The sequence below is a fragment of the Mytilus edulis genome, chromosome 14 (assembly GCF_963676685.1).
Source record: "Mytilus edulis chromosome 14, xbMytEdul2.2, whole genome shotgun sequence".
Classification (NCBI taxonomy): domain Eukaryota; kingdom Metazoa; phylum Mollusca; class Bivalvia; order Mytilida; family Mytilidae; genus Mytilus; species Mytilus edulis.
This window is the reverse complement of record NC_092357.1, coordinates 32,418,872-32,435,051: the sequence shown is the minus strand read 5'-3', so window position 1 is coordinate 32,435,051 and position 16,180 is coordinate 32,418,872. Positions and strand designations below refer to the sequence as shown.

Sequence of the window (16,180 nt, the reverse complement as noted above, 5' to 3'; positions counted from 1 at the left end):
ATTAATCACACATTCCACATTCTTTTTGTACTTGACAATAAATGTCAGGCTTCAAATATGCCGGAAGTAGATATTATAGAAAACCAATAGATATATATGCATGTTTGTCATAATTTTAGTTGCTTCTCAACTGCTGTTACAAAAAATACATGTGATGAATATCTGTAAATTCAAAATACTGTAAAATGTCATGTTTCCATTATGCTTGCATACCTGCCAACTTTTCAAAATCCCCATGGGGGTTTTACGTGCAAGATGGCTCTTATGGCCCTACAAAACCTTCAAGGGGGGCTTCAAATACATTTTAATGTTGTTTTTTTGGCTTCTTCATACTTTAACAAGCCAATATATAGTCATTGTAAAATTAATTGTTTTGTTTCAATTGTGTACAACATTGCTCTTTCAAAATTCCCATTTGGCAGCCTCCATGTGGGAAATCCCCAGCAAATAGTGGCAGTTGGCAGGTATGTGCTTGGTTCCAAATACAATTCATTTATTCCTTGTTTTAGTTTATTATTTCCGTGTAAAGACAAAAGGGATAAGATACAAATAATGCATAACACTATTTCATTGAAAAGTAAAGTTGATCATTTTCTTCTAAAACCTCTTCTACTATATTAAGTAAATTTTTTTATCGCAATCCTGCATTATTTGAATTAAATCAAAAATGTAACGTCTGATATTTATCTCACAGAGAGAAAATACATCGTTATTTATTTTAAAATTATTTGTTTGACTTTAAAATTTTCTTAAATGCATTCTATGTATCTGCTTTTACAAGTTAACGTTGTGCAACAATAAAGTGTGATGTGCTTTTTTCCGTGTATCTTATGCTCTTTAAACTTTTTTCTTTTTATCTTTAAACTAATGTACACCCAATTGTCGTTATGGGAGGGTTTCAGCGCTCATAATCATGTTTAACCACGAAATATATCAGGTGCTAGTCATGTGTATGAACTACAGCAGAAATTATGTTTGTAAAACCTCGATTATAAGCCCATCAAATTAACTAAGGCTTATAAGTTTGTACGCCAGACGCGCGTTTCATCTACACAAGATTCAACAGTGGAACTTGAATTACTTTTTTCTTTATTAAGAGAGAAAGGAAAATCAAATATGATCTGTTTTTGTGTTTGTATGTGGTGTGTTTGCTGTCCCATTACATATACCTTCTATCTCTTTTTGTTAATAGTTTTATCATTGTAAGGCATATCACAACATTCAGTTCAGGTAATTGATTGTATTGTAAATACTATTCAACGTGTTGCAAACTTATGGAAATATAATAAAAGTAGCATTCACTCTAATGCATGGAGAATGTGTTTACATTTAAGGAATAACTGTAATATTTTTCGGTCTATGAAAAAATAACACAAAACATGTGGTGCACACTGAATAATCCGCGTAGCAGGTTATTTTAGAATATGCAACATATTTATATGTTATTTCGAATAGAAATATTGCCGTCACTCCTTATAATTAGTTCTCAATTCCATTGTAAAGCTGGTTTTAAACATAAAAAAACGTTCATGACGTCACGGTCACATGACACAATTATGTCTATAAGCTGATAGATAAAACACTGTCAGCTAGTCAGAAGACGCGTTACATCCAACTTTGAATCATTATCTATTGCAACATATAAATAACGTATCCAATCTCATGTTGGACACCATCACACAATGTTTCATAGTCAAATATCAAACTACATTCTGCAGTGTCGATGCACATTTCAAAGGCTCGGCAAGAAAAAGAGGATAAGCAATGCATTGCACATTGTGACACGCTTATCATTCTTATAACTCCGTTGGTCTGTGTTGTCAACTTATAGTCTTTTGCAAACTCTTTGAAGAAAACATTTTGAATGTTCAAAGGATGAAACCCTATTAAAATAGAAAAACATCAAAAGAAAATCACAAAAATACTGAACTTAGAGGAAAATCAATTCGGAAAGTCCATAATCACATGGCAAAATCAAATAACAAAACGTATCAAAAACGGATGGACAGGAACTGTCATATTCCTGACTTGGTACAGGCATTTTCAAATGTCGAAAATGGTGGATTAAACCTGATTTTATAGCGCTAACCCTCTCACTTTGATGACAGTCTCATCAAATTCCGTTATATTAACATTGATGCGTTAACTAAACAGACACAATAAATAAAATAGTCAAAATATAGGTACATCAGTCATCATCGTATAACAATTTTAAAAGGAACAATTTAACAGAACACATAAACATCTATCTACAAACACATTCATTGATTTGTGTGTCTGACGTCAGAAAATTGTATACGTCATATAGATTTGTCGTTCAATGTGCATACAAACAAAGTTTGCATAGGCAATGTTAGCATACAGTGTTAAAAAATCAAAAGTATGTAAGAATCAATTTCAGAAATAGAACCGAGATTAGTCCAAAATTTATATATAGAATTTATAAGAATCCACAAATAGTTAATTCCACTACGCATTGAATGATTTTGACGTTTGTGGTTCAACGTATTTTGTTATTCATAATAGAAATATATCATAATGACATAAATTAGAACAATATCATACTGACGGGATATATTAAAGTACAGAGTCATGTTATAAGAACCAAAGAAATACAAAAAGTCGCATATACAAAATACGCCACCAAAAATGAAAAACAATACAAACACATTGACGAGATGTATAAGTACCGAGCCACGTCAAACGGAATTCACATAAAACCTTTCAACAGTAAAAGTAATATTATTGATAGAACAAAGACAAATGAAAGAACTATAAAACACGCTGTTAAGATGATAAACAACAGCAGTACGCAGAATCTATATATCAAGACCATCGTGTATTATTTGTGAAATTGATACTGAATACGGTCTTGGTACGTTCCGATGCACTTTTTTTTTTAAAAGGACGAGACGTTCTTTGACATACCCTTGGTTCATCAACATTCTACTCAGACACTGATGACTTTTTACAAAGTCTGAGTAGGAGCTGCAAGCTCTTGAATATCGATAAGTTAGGAAATATATATCCCATATGCAGGTGAAGTTTGTATATTGCTACTAAGGTGGGGGCAATTTATAATTTCAAAATTAAAATCGTCTCGTTTGTCAAAGATTCTGGTACTGAGATGACTGTGTAAGTCAAATTCGAGATATAAGACTAAAAATGAGGCGGAGGAAGCAGTGTCTGTTGTTTCTTTAATCTCTAGTTCTTGGGGATATATTAATGGAACCCAATCATAAAAGTTCGGATTGTTTATGGAAAGAACATCATCATTATATCTGAAATCGAAATTAAATAATCTGAAATTAAATAATGTCATTTCACTAGCAAGGTCATTGTACTCATATTTTTTTTTCAAATTTAGACGAATTTTTAAAATTATATGGCGGCAACTGAAAAATGAAGCTTTCATCAAATAAAAATGATACTCAAAATCACATATTAATTTATAACAATATATTCCTGCATCTAAAACTATTTTGGTACTAATAGTTGCAGGTTGGTTTTAAAAAACATATTATCATTAATTGTTTTGCACTATAAAACAAACTTAAAAACGTGACATAAATCTACAATCAAACGTCATTGAATTTGAAAGTCAATTCTGGTAAGTTTCAATATACATTATTAATCGTTGGCATTGCTAATTATGTGGTTTACATGTTGTAATGTACTATTATATTATTTAACTGTGTATTTTGCTGTGCTCTTGGAATTGTTTGTATCATTTTCTGCTAACGATCTGAGTTTAGCATATATATTACATTTATTTGTATTTTTTTTTTAAATATCCAACATGGAGATTTTTTAAACCGCATATTATGAACGTTAACACCCTCTTCAAACAAGCTTGTGGAATTGAATGAAGTGGTACACTCTCTTAATTTTTATATCAACAATAATATAACGGAAGCCTTTCTTTTGCATTTAAAAAATCAATGTCTCGTCAGTAATGCTCGAGTCTAAAATATTTGAAATTATTCTAAAGTTCTTTAAGTAATACCTGTTTCATATAAAGATATATTCCGAAATCCTCCACAAACTTGCATAGAATCTCCTGGACAACGAAAATTACAGTAGAACTTCGGAAGATAATAATCGTCAAAATTTGTTCCATTGGTTCCACAAAAGCACACACTAGTATTGAAATTCTGTAGAATATAAGAGATACGTTGAAGAATGTGTTTGTACTAGTCACTTCTAAAATTACATAACTGAAACTGGTAGAGAACCTAGATTTCTGCAGACAAACAAACTGATATGAATACACGATAGAAGGTATCTTAATTTGCTTCTTATAAAATGCATGTAAGCAATGTTACAACACAAGATCGTAAATGTATTTATTGTAATGGTACATGTTACATGTGTTATGATTTAGAAATATGAGTAAAATTCAGGTCTTTCAACTAAACTGATAGAGTTAATTTTGTTCGAACTGCTTAGCTATGGTTTAATTGTTTAAAGGATCAACATTTTTCAAGGGACTGTAGAAAAGCTAAAATGTATGACTGTAGAAAACTGTAGATCTAACCATCACATTTTAAAGAATAGTTGGGATAAAGATAACAACACATATCGCATGACTACCAAGGTAGCAATAGATTGTTCAACCGCCGGGACTGTTATTTAGAATTGTCTGGGAATTATAACCGTCGAGGTTAAAGGGTTAAACGTGAAAACTTGCCAAACTTATGCCGTGATTAATGATGGAGCAGATAAAACGTTATATGACGAGCGCTTGATATTACCAATGTGAGTTCAACTGATCGGGCGGATCTTAAGTTTTAATTTGCCTAAGGACAGTCTATTTGAAGATGTGTGTGAGAGGATGATTGCAGTTATAATTGTTATTGATTTCTAATCACCTAACACATTAACTAAAGGATTAGTGCATGATATTGGAGATGTAGAACAATTTTGAAATAAAAAATATTTATATGTGCTATAGCTAAGTATTTGAAAGTACCAGCTCTGGTATTATTCTATTCAAATATTTCTTACTGTGAGATTAGTATAATAATTATAAAAAAAATATATGTTAAAAATAAGATATTTACACCCCATTTTCCTTCCTTAAATATAATCATAATAAAAGCTTTAAAAAAAGAAATTCTCTATTTACGCGTGAATGTTTTGACGCTTCTTATATTTACTATTTAAGCACATCTTATAATTCTGGTAAATCATTCTGTATTACGAATAATGGCCGAGCGTAAGCGAATACTTTCCTCTCATTCAAAAGAAATAGTCTACAAAGTGTCAAAGTTTTTTTAGTTGCAGATTCAGCAACCGACGTCCACGCCAGTAAAACCACACACAGAAAGGGCAGCAGAAGCTACCCTGGTTAGCAAGGCTACTTTACGGAGAATTCGACGCGAAAAAAAAAATGGAGACCTTTTTCCACAGAAAGACAGAAAGTAAGAGGTCCATATAAGCGTGATGATGACTTCGATAAATGTGCCATAAGACAGAAGATTCATGAATTTTACACAGTCCGACATCAGTTACCAACCACTGAAAGACTTTATGAATCGCTTAAATGCGACATTAATTTTCCCGGGGGTAAATAACTGCTTCTGAAAATTGTGAAGGAACTTGGTTTCCAGTGGAAGCGCTCTCAAACAAAGAGAAAGGTTCTGATCGAGAAGGATGCCATCGTTGAAAAGGAATTCAGTATTTGAATAGAGTAAAAGATACCGGAAGAAAGGTATGAACTTGGTACAATAGATGAGATGTGCATTGACACTGCATATACTGCAAAGAAATGTTGGCAACATGAAGATGAATGCGGTGTTTTAGAACCAGTAAGCCGCGGACAACGTCTTATCGTCATTCATGGGGCTGAATGTTGGGATTTGTACCAAATGCATTGCTGATTTACAAGGCTAAATCGTGTACTGGCGACTACCAACACGAGATGAATGGTGAGAACTTTAACAAGTGATTTACAGAAAAACTTTTGAGCAACCTACCCGAAAAGAGAGTTATAATAATGGACAATGCATCATAACATTCTGTACAGTTTGACAAATGTCCTACAACAAATAACAAGAAAGCAGATATTTAGGCTTATCTTCGATTACACGAAATACAGTTTGACAATAAACTTCTCCGTCCACAGCTTCTTGCTTTAGCAAAAGCCAACAACCAAACGCCAAAATATATTATAGACAATATCGCCAGAGAGAGAGGAAATGCAATTTTACGCCTCCCTCCTTATTGCCAGACCTAAATCTAATAGAACTGATATGGAACCAAGTAAAACAAAGTGTCGCCTCAAGAAACGTTACCTACAGGATTGACGATGTTTTAAAACTTGCGCATGAAGCAGTGGCAGATATAACAGTTTCTGATTGCCGTCATGTTGCAATTATCAAAGAAGAATACAGATAAAGAGACATTGTAATAGACGAACAAATGGAGAGATTGATCATTGATCTGGTAGACAGCAGTGACAGTCATAGTGACAATAATGACAATGTTTTTTTAGACCAACAAAAGGCCTTTGAAAGGATGGAATGGGGATGGCTAGATTTCGTTACGAAGGAATTCAATTTTGGGGACAATTTTCGTGGTTGGGTTCAAATGCTATTAAAAAGTGCAAAGACGTGTATTAAAACAAATGGCTACGTCTCAAAATATTTTTCAATTTCTAGATCAGCCAGGCAGGGGTGTCCAATAGCCCCCTTTTTATATATATTACAGGCAGAGCCCTTGGCCTGTGCAATAAGGGCAGAAAAGGAAATTCAAGGCCTTATATTGCCTGGGGAAGAAAATGGTTAGCGAATAGAAACCAAATTAAATATGTTTGCAGACGACACACAATTATTTAATAAAAATGAAAGTTCTGTCAAAAAATCTTTTGAAATATTAGACAAATATGAAAAGGCATCGGGTTCTAAAATTAATTACGAAAAGACTGAGGGAATAAATATTGGCGCAAATAAACGCAGACGACCTACTTTTAAAAAAATAAGTTGGACAACAGATAACATAAAAACACTAGGTATTCACCATGGTTATAACATTGACAATGACAAAATTTGGAAATTAATATTAGAAAAAGTACAAAATTGTGTACACGTCTGGAAAAGTCGAAAATTGACTTACTCTGGAAAAGTCCTTATTATTAAAAATTTAATTATATCAGTGTGTGGATATGAGTTAGAAATAAGAGGTATACCCGAAAAATACAAAAAAGAATTGAATAAGATAATATGGAATTTTATTTTGGATGGGAAAGTGAATCAAGTAGACCGGAAGGTTTGTTGTTTAGATGTTAAAAAGGGGGGCATGGGGATGGTAAATTTAGATAGTTGGATAGAAGTAAATATATCAAATCTTTATATTCGATATTACATAAGCCATTATCTAGTTGGAATGCAATAGGTAAATTTTGGTTAAAAAAAATGTGATAAGAAATTTGAGGATGAACTTTTTCTGTGTAAATGTTCTGACCTTTCAGGTCTTGAGATAAAAAACCTACCATATTATTACAAAAGCGCTTTACAATCGTGGTCAAAATTGACAAAGATCACACAGGATATATTTAACGAAATGGAAGTAAAGAAACAGCGATTATTTGGAAACTCAAATATTTTATTTCAGGGCAAATCTTTATTTTATTCTTCCTTTTTAAAAAGTCATATCAAAACTATTGGTGATATATGGGACGATAATACCAAAGATTTTAAATCGTGCAATGAAATATATAGACAATTAATAGATAAACGTAATTGTATTTCGGAATATTCACGAATTAAAAGTTCCATACCACAAACATTCATGCAGATTTTAAAAAATAACGATGATCAACCTGCTTTAAAAAGCAACAAAATAAAAATGTCTGAAAACCTTGAATTTTTAAATCCAGACAATAAAATTATTAAAATCAAGGATTTGACATTAAAATATGTTCAATAAAACATTAACATAGCTGAGACCCCTAAGTGTCAAACAAAATGGGAAAATTTGTATAGCGAGTATATAAATTGGGGAAAAATTTGGCTAAATCTAATTAAAATGAATATTAATAGAAAAGTTAAAGAATTTCAATGGAAATGTATACACAGGATTATATATACTGAAAACAGACTGAAAATAATGCACATGTCAAATGGAAAATGTCACTTATGTGATGAAATTAATAATATTGAAACTCTTGAGCATTTATTTTATCAATGTATCAATGTTAAACCATTGATAGAAACGGTTGTTAGAAATTTAAACTTTGTAACCTTATAAGCGACGAGGTTCTCGTTGAAAAAGATATTTTATTAGGAACTTGTACAGAGAATTCGAATAATTACATTGTTAATGCAATAATACTTTATTTCAAATGGGCTATTTGGAAAATACGTAATAAATGCAAATTCGATAAAATTAAACTGAATGTACAGTCTATACAGGCTTTGCTAAAACTGCACATGAAAAACGAATTAAAATTTCTTCTGCTAAGCTCGGATATAAAGTATATATGCAAAACGAAAATTAAACTCTTTATCGAAAAAATTTAGGAAGATGTACTTAGTTCTACTGCTCTAAACGAAAGGTGTGTTCGATTCCATATATATACTTATCTTATTGTATCTTGTGTATAAAGTAGTGAACAATAAGTTATTATAACAGAAAGAAAAACAATATTTTGTATTGTAATTATTATTTAAATCTATGTCTGTGCATATTAGTTACATTAGTAAATTACCACATATATTATGCTTCGAAATACATTTGTTCTCACCACATGTGCTTTATCCTTTTTTTATAATCCATAAATATATATTAAAGCATACTTTCAAATTCTGTTCAATCACATCAAAATTCTTCAAGTCAAACTATAACTTATTTTCGCAATCAAATTTTAAAGTTTTTCCAGTTTAAATCAACATATGTTTGTTCAGTGAACCGGATATATGATAGTGATTTTATACAGTGATGCTTATCAGGTGTGAAAATCAATTGTATTGGTTATTTAAATATAATTATGTATGTAAAACTATTGTATAAACTCATTTGATATTTTCCCTGGTCAAGTGAGGCTGTTAAAATACAGGGGCCCCTAAGTATGCGACCTGGGCTACTTAGGTATTTATATAGCAGGAAATGATTGAATAAAATATTTGTTATCGTTAAAAAAAAAATGACAATGTTTAACTTACTTTCAATTGTATAATTTTCAAACGTCTGTGATACATTACCATTCTGTGATGAAAATATTAGTTTCATTTTATATGCTTTACATGTAAATCGAAGTTGAAAACATAGCAAAAGTATTGAACAAAATCAGAAAAAAAGAGAGACAGTGTAACCATCCCATTTGTCCCACACAAAAAGAAATAACTACAAAGTGCGAAAACGCAGCACGTTCGACAATAAATAAACCCTTGGTTCCGAACGAAAGATATTTTGATAATTCTGTTGGTGATTTATTTGAATTTGAAGTTGTTTCTTTTGTTCTATTTTTTGTTCGTCTTTTTTTTTTTTTAGCCATGGCGTTGTCAGTTTATTTTTTATCTATAAGTTTAACTGTCCATCTGGTATCTTTCGTCTCCCTTATGCAGGTTATCCAACTGCCCCACGTCCCATTCCAACAACAAAATCATTCGGAATAAAGCTGGGACTATTAAAGTAATAATATAGTATAGTATAGCATGTAATAGTTAAAAGGAAGGAAAATGTATATTTAAATGTTATAGAATTACGAAATATGAATATTTTGAAACTGCCGTTGTCATAGTAATTTTTTTATCCACAATTTATTGAATGTAATACTTTTAACCGGATCAATGAACATAACTGGACACTTCATTGATGAATTTATCCTTAAACAACTATACATAGATGGACTGGTCTATGATGGGCGAACCGTTTAATTTCCGCCCAGTCCAGTGAAATTAATCAAGTAAAACAAATACAAGAAACAGACAGTAGATCGATTACATTTTACAGCACAACGAGTCCGACACGAAGGTGACTAACATGGTAAACAACTGTCCGATAACACTTAGTAAGGTATGATCAGTTAAAAACCTACAAATATCGACACACCTAACCGCAAATAATAACGATATAAAAAGTATTAAGCACTTGTCAGATATTTATATACTAGAGCTAAGCAGCAATAAAATGCAAATAGGTATCGATACCCCAGAAGTACCCATTCGTATATACAAAATTTGGTCCTGGTATCTATGATGAGTTTATTTACAACCACTGGGTCGATGCCACTGCTGGTGGAGATTTATTTCCCCGAGGGTATCACAAGCCCAGTAGTCAGCACTTTTTGTGCTGACATGAATTGTCATTGCTATGGTTATATTTATAAATTTACTGTTTACAAATTTTTGAATTTTTTGAAACACTAAGGCTTTTCTACCTCAGGCATAGATTACCTTAGCTGTATTTGGCAAAACTTTTCGGAATTTTGGTTTTCAATGCTCTTCAACTTCGTACTTTATTTGGCCTTTTCAACTTTTTTGGATTCGAGCGTCACTGATGAGCCTTTTGTAGACGAAACGCGCGTCTGGCGTATATACAAAATTTGGTCCTGGTATCTATGATGAGTTATTTAGAAGTGTGTTTAGGGTATGTAATGAGCCATATGCCGTACTAACACGCTTATGATGGACCGTTAGATTCACCATTAACCATCTAAGAACCAGTGATGTAGTAAACATCAACTTTGAGAACGCAGATAATATAATTTTGCAGCAGCAATTAGAGCGGCATTGAACCACTGGTTTTCTCCATCAGCCTAGCACGGGGAAAATATACATATCTTTGGAGAATAAACGCGACTTTAAAGTAATGGAGTCAACAATAGCCTATGAAATTGAGACTACAAACTCGGATTACCGTGTCGGGATGAAAATGTAAAACTGCCGAAAAATTTGCCTTTAGCATAAAAAGTAAAATCACAAAAATACTGAACTTAGAGGAAAATCAATTCGGAAAGTCCATAATCACATGGCAAAATCAAATAACATAACGCATCAAAAACGAATGGACAAGAACTGTCATATTCCTGACTTGGTACAGGCATTTTCAAATGTAGAAATTGGTGGATAAAACCTGGTTTGATAGCGCTAACCCTTTCACTTTGATGACAGTCTCATCAAATTCCGTTATATTTACATAGATGCGTTAACTAAATACGCTCGATTAAACCGATCAGACCGCAAATTTTCACATAATTATAAGCTGACTGAGATGAATACAGCAACGGTAAGTGATAGTATATAACAGGGATATGCAAAGGAAGTTACTGATTAAAGTCAAGTCACTTATGGTAGCTTCCACACACCCCTCTCACAAATGAACCTTAAGCCAGAAAGGTGAGAAAAATTTCGACTGTGCAGTCAAATTTAGAGATGTTTTGTTAAAAAAACGATTATTACAAGGTTAATCCCTTATAAACTGTTTAGTAGGAGCTCTGATGAGATTTAGACAAGACCACATAGCATAAGCTGCTGATGTTGAGGCTATGTTTCATCCATTCCATGTGAAGGACGATGACTAGATTTTTATTGTGGCCAAATGAAAACTTAAAAATACAGCCAAACAATACCAGATGCAGGTCCATATGTTGGTAGAAACACCATCGCCCAGTTGTGACGCATACGCATTGAAAAAGACAGCTATTGACAGCGAAGGTTACATGAAACAGAGGTAGCATTAGGCGTAGAGAGAAACTCGGAACGAGCACCTTCGGTTGAAGTTTTGATGTCAAACACAGCTTTGACAAGCTATAAGATGTAAATTATGATGCCATCAAATATACAGTTAAACTCTAGGAGAAGATGCTGACAAGACGTGGAATAACTTCTACGATAAGTTCCATATTTGACCCACTTGGACTCAGTGCGCCAATCATTTGAAAGGGGAAGATTATATTACAAGATATAAGTGAAGAGTCAATTAAGTTTAAAAGGACGACAATATACCAAAAGAAAATAGTCGTGATAGTCTTATCGGTAGTTGTGTGATCAGATCAAAAAAGTCTTAATTTGTTGGACCTGTAACTTAATTATGCTTACTTGAATGTTTACAATAGAATTAACAGTAATGAATTATAACTTGTCAGTTTGTGTGTTGTGACAATTGTTACGCAATGTCATGATGGGAAGTGTTAGATTTGAAATGTTATTCCAAATTGTTGGGTTTCTTCAATTAATTATTACTGAATATATTCATTTTATTTATAATACTTGTATATACTGCATTCGAGTATTTGCGCATATGTTACGTCTCGCTCATATGAATTGTAATTTTTCCGGTTTTTTTTTACTTTTACGACGTTCTTTGTAAGGTTGAAATGAGGTGATATTGGGTTGATTGTTTTGTTTGTATAAATGTTTTGTTAAGTATTATAATTAAGATTGACATCTCCAATCAATAGAAGTCAGCTTGTATATTCTAAACTTAAATTTGATTAGAAGTAAGGTATAATGCAGAGTATACTGTATACGGACTGAAGTTTGACCAATATAGTGATTGTTCCAACGTTTATACTGCAAAAATGAATAAAATAACTCTTAAAGTGCAAAATACTTGTTATTTAATCAATATTTTTTTTTGGGGGGGGGGGGGTGTCATCCACCAAATCCCTGCAAGGATCTCGCTATTTGGACCAATTTAGTATCATATCTTTATATGATTTATGAATGGACAAGTGTTATACAAGCTTCAACATGTTCTATAGAAAACTTAATTAGATAAAATGTTCTCCGAAATAGACCTATAATAGCTGTTAATTAATGTGTCATTCTGGTCTCTTGTGAAGAGTAGTCTCATTGACTTTCAAATCACGGTTTTATATATGTAGTGGTGACTTCTTACTTTAGTCGTTAGATATAGTCTGCTTACAAGTGGGTAATACCATAGAATTTTTTAATAATTTGCCAAAATGAAGTTTATATCATGCTTTTTAAAAAATAATAATAAAACAAATGGGTCATGGGGCTTGTTTTCACGCTACAGGGTGTTCCAAATTGGCAGATTTTGTTTAGAGTATGCATGGAAACCCAAATTTTCTGCAATAAAGCGAAAACTACAACATAAAATGTTAAGATAACATATGAGAAGATAGCTTTAATAGTATGTTTTTCAGTTAAGGAAAAGAAAAAAATATGGGGTCACCGGACCCGCTTTTCGCTACATTATAAAATAGGTAAATTCCTAACACATTCTATTGTAAAAGTACCTTAATCTGAATAATCTGCCCTTGCATTTAAGTTGCTTTCCCTTATGTTGTAAAGTTGGAAAACAATTAATCAAACAAAAGTTTTTTTGCTTTTGTAAATACAAACATAAATACGATGAAACATGTCATTTTCTATATCAAAATGAAAGTTCTTACACACGAATTACCTACTACTCTAAACAATTTACATTGTATTTAAGATCTAGACCTTGTTTTCTGGTATTTCTAATTCCCAGTTGGAGGAAGACACCCTATCTACCTTAAAGTCTAATTTCAAAACCAGAAACATACCAAGTGAGACTAGATCACAAGATATTGTCCAAAGGAATCCAGAATACATAGTATGGAGCATGACGTATCATGACGAAAAAGAAGGGATTCAAGAGGCAGACTATGCGTCTAGTGGCGAAATAAGATAAACGTTACGGAGGTCCATATGAGTATGATATTGTCAGACGTATAATGGATATTCTTTAACAATCAGTTAAAATGTAATATTATCAAAAAAATTATTTTACAAGGAAAACTGACAATTTCATGTGTATTTTCCTTATTTAAAATTGTATTCCAATAAGTAATGTCATATAAAACTTCAAATCAAAAGAAAAGTTGAATATGTAAATTTGCGTCGATTGGTTCAGTAATTTCGCTAACATTAAAATTACAAGAAACTCAGTTAATACGACTTGAAGAACATTTAGGACCTGATTCCCTCTGAAAACATATGCTAAAAATTATTGTGAATAAGAAAGCAGAGTTAAGGTGGTATGGGTGTCTTTCGCCGTCTTGGATTGTAAAAAACAGAGAATATAACGTCAGTTAAGATTAGCCAAATTTGCAATTAAGGGAATACGATACAGTTTTGATCCTGTATGTACAAGTTGATGAAAATTTGCATATAGACTATTTGTTACCTGATTAAATCAAATATGTAATAAAAAATATACCTTCATGTGCTACTTTTTGAGTTAAATGAGGTCGAAATTTTGTATATTTGCTCAAAATTCGGATTTGTGGCCGTATTTTCCCTTTCGAAAGAAAGTCATAACTTTTTTTGTTTTTAAAAGATAAACACAAATTGTTTTTTGTTAAATAATTGGTATTTCTGTATTTTATAAGTATCTTAAAAATGTATGCATTTTTTATTCAGAAATAATACATATTTATCAAATTGTCATGAATTGAGAAAAAAACGTCATTTTTTGCTGTATATTTATCAAAATTTAAAAAAATGCACTATTTACAGTTTGATAAAATTGGCCCACATAATCTGAAACAAAATGTCATTTTAAAAAAATAGGGGTCCAAGCACTCGTTTTCAAATTAAATCAGTTTGAATGATAAAAATCAGTCGAAAAATGCATTTTTCTCGATATGTCACAGTTTTACGTCGCGAAAATAACATTTTACGTTAGCAACGTCATTACCTCCCCTGTAACTGTATCGTATAAAAGAACACAATTATAAGAGTGTAACTTATAAATATCAATAATTTTACAAGAGTTGATTAAATCTATTTGATGTTTAATATTTATAAATTGGCATGTTTGGGGAACGAAACTCTGAAATAGTGCATTTTATTTAAGGAATCTAAATGGAATTTTGCTATTTTGTAATTTAGCAAGAAAAAAAAAACGTACGGTGACCCTATCTTTTCTTTTGATATTCTCACAGCATTTTCTTAAAGCTGTCTGCTCGTATTTTTTTTACAATTTTATTATTAAGTTTAGCTCCTAAACACATAATGATGCTTTTTCCTGTATAATCCATACAAAATGCATCATTTTGTCACAACCTGTAGCTTGAGAAAATGCGGTGACCTATTATTTCACTTATATTTTTGAACAAATATCAAAATATACTACATTTTCGCAAAGTATGAACAAATTCTATCATTTTCAATTAAGACTCCAATACCACCTTAAAAGATGTTTACACAGTTTAACACAGAGTTAGCAATGCAGTGATGATTGTTGGATTTTCTTCTTTTTTTTTTTCGTGAAGGGTTAAAATGTTGCTGAATAGTAGCTCTCGACTTGTAGAAACCGGAAATTGTTTCCTTTCAAGTGAAGGCAAAAATTTGAGAATACATAAATTCAGTTTATTTCACGTACCTTCGTACCGGCATACTTGTAGCCCTTTCCCTTACAGTAAAGTATGCATCTACTGTTTTCCATTTTATGATTTCCTTTTCCATTATAAAGGTGTGGAAGAACTTTATTATAAGGATCCGAAAAACAGCCTATGTAATTCGATGAATCTGTACAAATATAAGAAGTATCCAGAAATATTGTAATTCATCGATCCTTTATAACAATTCAGAATATTTAATATTCTTTAAATCCTAAAAGATGAGTGTAACATGTTTTACGTAAGGGTCAACAAAACAGCTGATCATAGGTTTTAGAACGATTTTTGAAAATACTGATTTTTGATTGAAGTACCTTTATTTATTTTCGCGGGTATCAAATGTCGCGGTTTAAGGAAATCTTGCATATTTGTTGATATTTATTTTCGTTGTTTCGGCAAATTTTGTATACATTTCTTTAGAAAATTTTCAATTCGTTGAACATTTCAATTCGTGGTTTCCCTGTACCGACGAAATCTATGAAAATTGGTATTCAATGAATATTAATGAATCCACTGTATGTATGGTATCTGGGACAGATAGAACAATAATAGAAAAAAAATTCACAAAAATTCTGAAATTGGAGGAAATTCAAAAAATGAAAAAACCTAATCAAATGACAAAATCAAAAGCACAACACATCAAACGATTAATGTTAATGACGACAACTTCTGGTCAAATTAAAGAACGAGTTGTTTACAACTGTTTAAATCTCTAATCAAGCAGTTTATTGAGGTCTGGAGCTGTCATGTTAGTAACTGCTAGTAGTCCTTTGTTCAATTGTCAACAATTGTCGTTTTGCTGATTGGTTGATTCTATATACGTCACATATGCATGCACGTGTG

The 16,180-nt window shown here is 31.8% G+C and overlaps 1 long non-coding RNA gene across 1 annotated transcript; it reads right to left on the bottom strand.

Annotated features, from left to right (window-relative positions):
• Window positions 1-1,289: 1,289 nt before the first annotated feature.
• Window positions 1,290-15,467, bottom strand: LOC139503629 (uncharacterized). The gene is made up of 3 exons (XR_011659150.1): window positions 15,322-15,467; window positions 4,007-4,154; window positions 1,290-1,883 (listed from the first exon to the last, which is right to left on the bottom strand). It is a non-coding gene; the product is annotated as an uncharacterized lncRNA (long non-coding RNA).
• Between the last annotated feature and the right edge of the window lie 713 nt (window positions 15,468-16,180).